At 45.6% G+C, this 3,782-nt stretch overlaps 1 long non-coding RNA gene across 1 annotated transcript; it reads left to right on the top strand.

Annotated features, from left to right (window-relative positions):
• The first annotated feature begins 1,233 nt into the window (after positions 1-1,233).
• Positions 1,234-3,449, top strand: LOC148118873 (uncharacterized). Its single transcript, XR_015735804.1, has 2 exons — positions 1,234-1,434; positions 2,821-3,449. It is a non-coding gene; the product is annotated as an uncharacterized LOC148118873 (long non-coding RNA).
• Positions 3,450-3,782: the final 333 nt, after the last annotated feature.

Below are 3,782 nucleotides of genomic sequence, written 5' to 3'. Positions count from 1 at the left end.
CTTGTGGGATAAAATCATACAGCACCAGGGCTCCCCAGATCCAAGGCAATGGTTTACGTTTGAGTTTAATCCACAAGGTTACAAAGCCAACATCATTCATCTACAGGTCCAAGCAGTGTGGGTAGATATCCACACAAAGAAAACTTAGCTGTAGGGTTAAACACACCACTTTTATATAGGGCACTGTGAGCTGTGGTCACTGGGCTTCAGGTATGCTACTCCAGCCTGGGATGGAATCTCAACTCCAGGTTCTAATACTTTCCTTGGAGTCAACTCTAGGTCCTCGGGTACCGACCCAGGATCTGCTTTGCTGTTTTTGTGAGAGCATCCGTCACAGCTGCCACTCCAGCCAATGTGTCAAAGCTACATCTTGGTCCACTAAGGCCTTTCCTTCGACTTACCGCTCACATGACTTCTCTGCACGTGATTAGCCAGCTGCCCTGGAGTGGGGGTGGGCATGTTCAGTTTACATTCTATGCATGCACTCAACACTGCCAACCCAGAGCAGCCAGCTTGACCATACAGTATGCACACTAGAGGCTGGGACTGTGATGGTTTCTAACTCTGCAAGTCATCTTAGCCCAGAAGAAGGATACAAGTCAAAGTCTGGGAGTCCTGCATCCTTAATGCTCTCAGAGAGCCACTGTAAGGGATTTGCTTCGCTTTGGTCTTAGATTTCTAAGACAGACAGACAGACAGACAGAGAAAGAGAGAGAGCACATGTGTGTGTGTGTGTGTGTGTGTGTGTGTGTGTGTGTGTGTCTGCATGCTTGATTGTGCATGCCTGTACCTGCAAAGGTCTGAGGAGGGTGTTGGAATGCCTGGAGCTGGTGTTAGGAACCAAACTGAAGAGCAGCAAGCTCTCTTAACGCCTGAGCCACCTCCAGCACACCCTTCCTTTCTTCCTTCCTTTTTCTAGGTTGACAGACTTGGTGGGCGGAAGGTGCCTTTGTCTGCTGAGCCCAACCTGATCTATCATTTTTCCTTTCTGAAACAGGGTCACTCCATGACCCAGAGTACTCCATCCTTCGCTTTCTATCACACCTTCCAAACAGTGCCATTTTGATGAAATAAATCTTCTCAGGGCTTACTGTCATGATTTAACTTTGTCCCTTTCTAAGAGTTCATGGTTCAGAATCTGGCATTCCCCAAACATGCCAGGTGTTCTGCTCAGAGTCAAATGCTGCTGACTCATTCCCAACCAGGGAACATGCCTCCCCATCTCCACCCTGTGGTGCGGGAGAATTGTCTGTATTCTGTCAATCATATTTTAATAAAACGCTGATTGGCCAGGCAGGCAGTATAGGCGGGAAAGCCAGACAGGAAGTAGAAGTGGAGTAAAGAGACTGGGAGTATTCTGGGACACAGGAAGCCCTCAGCCACTCCTGCGGAGACCACCGAAGAGGCAACATGTAAGCTGTCACACTGAGAAAGGTACTGAGCCCATGTGGCTAACATAGATAAGGATAATGGGGTAATATATGTTATAAGAGTTAACAAGAAGCCTGACCTAATGGGCCAATCAGTTTATAATCTTATGGAGTCTTGTGTGTAATTTCTCTTTGGGATTTGCCGGCTGTTGGGGTACCGGGCGGGACGGAAACCCCAACAAGCCGGCCCTCATGTTACATATGGCGCCCAGACGTGAATAACTGAATCCACAGAAAGCCTTGAGAAAGCTTAGAAAAGAATAGAGTAAAGCATGGCTTCTTGGTGGCAGCAATTTCTCAGGTCTACTTTGCTTGCTAGAGGCAAGCAAGCGCTCTCATCTGAGAGAGGCTTCCTGACTCAGCTTTAGCTGCAAAACCTTGCAGCTCTTTAAAGAGGTCCTGCCACAAAATACTTAAATGTTGTTGATGACAAGCTGAACGCATTCTTTTCAGTTTTCAGCTGTAGCAGGAGAAAAGCTGTGCTGTTTTAAAATGCCGGCTATCTGGGCTGTCCTGCCAGAGCAAACTCTGACTCTTTCAGGCAGGCAGTCCAACTGAGTGTGGTCTGTGAGCAGAATGCTGCAGCTTGCTTGCTAGCAAGGACCTTGAAACACCATAGAGTTGTGGCAGTGAACACAGCTCTGGCTGGTATCTCAGCCAGGGGGCTGAAAAGCTAAGAAATGGGATGGATCTAGCCGTCAAAGCCATGACTCTCCATATTGCTTAGTAAATTAAAGGCTTATGTAGTCAGAAAAAGAGAGATATACAGTCAAGAGAGATTCAAAGAGAAAAAAAAACCTCTAACTGGTTTACAGTGTGTTAAAAATATATGCAGGCTAAAGGTTAAAGTCATTAAAAATAAAAAAAGAAAGAAAGGGAGAAATAGGGTGTGGTGGTACACACCATTAATCCCAATGCCTGGGAGGCAGAGGCATATTGACCTCTGTGACTTCAAGGGGCAGAGGTAGATTGACCTCTGTGACCTCAAGGTGTGGTAGCACACACCTTTAATCCCAGCTCTGGGGAGGCAGAGACAGAAGGATCTCTGTGAGTTCAAGGATTGCCTGGTCTACAGAGTTATTCCAGGACAAAGATATATACAGAGAACCTGTCTCAAAAGCCAAAAGTTAAAAGTAAAAATAAAAGAAATAGAGGTTGAAATAAAGCCGCATAAAGATGGAAAATACACAGAGAATCTTGATACTGTGTGTTATTATGCTCTCTTCGAATTGTTTGAATGCTGAGAAAGGAGCAACAGCTGCTAAAAGATATTTGCTTATAAATGCTGCTAAATTAATCCAAGATAGGTATTTTGAAAATACCTTGGCTTCAAAACTGAAGTCAAAAGGTATGCTACTTTGGAGAAGAGATTTTGCTTTTGTTTCCACAGAAAACGAGAGGCTCTGGATTTATTCAGAGTTAAGAAAAATCACCTTTGACCAAGGGAGGCCACCTGAAAAATCTCCGACAGGAATAGATGACCCAGATGTCTGAGTTCTTCATCCAGAACAGGTTCAAGACTGCTGCCTGAGATGATCAAGACTCACAGGATACTCTAGTCAGGACTTGATGATAACTCTAAGTTTTCTTTAGGTCCCCATAAGATCATCAGTGCCCCCAACCAGCAGGAAGTAGCCTGAAATACTACGCCCACATTCCCAACAAATGGACTATGGGTATTTTCCTTTGTTTAAAAAAAAAAAAAGAGGGAAATGGTGCGGGAGAATTGTCTGTATTCTGTCAATCATATTTTAATAAAACGCTGATTGGCCAGGCAGGCAGTATAGGCGGGAAAGCCAGACAGGAAGTAGAAGTGGAGTAAAGAGACTGGGAGTATTCTGGGACACAGGAAGCCCTCAGCCACTCCTGCGGAGACCACCGAAGAGGCAACATGTAAGCTGTCACACTGAGAAAGGTACTGAGCCCATGTGGCTAACATAGATAAGGATAATGGGGTAATATATGTTATAAGAGTTAACAAGAAGCCTGACCTAATGGGCCAATCAGTTTATAACCTTATGGAGTCCTGTGTGTAATTTTTCTTTGTTGCTTGCCGGCTGTTGGGGTACTGGGAAGGACAGAAACCCCAACAAGCCAGCCCTCATGTTACAACCCTGCTTCCCCATTTCATAGACAGCCCCTCCATCCACACCAAGGTAAGCTTAGCTTAGGCAACCTGATTGCTGAACTCCATAATTCATGGAGCATGTCACAAGGTCCCTGCCCACAAGGGACACGGGCCTCAGCCTGGTTAAGGCTGCAGACACATAAACCCACATGGAAAAGACTGGAGAGAGTTGTGTAGAGAAATGCCCTGGAGCATGAAGGCATAAGTCACAAACAATCTCACAC

The sequence above is a fragment of the Myodes glareolus genome, chromosome 20 (assembly GCF_982192425.1).
Source record: "Myodes glareolus chromosome 20, mMyoGla1.1, whole genome shotgun sequence".
Lineage (NCBI taxonomy): Eukaryota > Metazoa > Chordata > Mammalia > Rodentia > Cricetidae > Myodes > Myodes glareolus.
The sequence above is the reverse complement of the archived record's forward strand: the minus strand, read 5'-3'. Positions and strand labels throughout refer to the sequence as shown.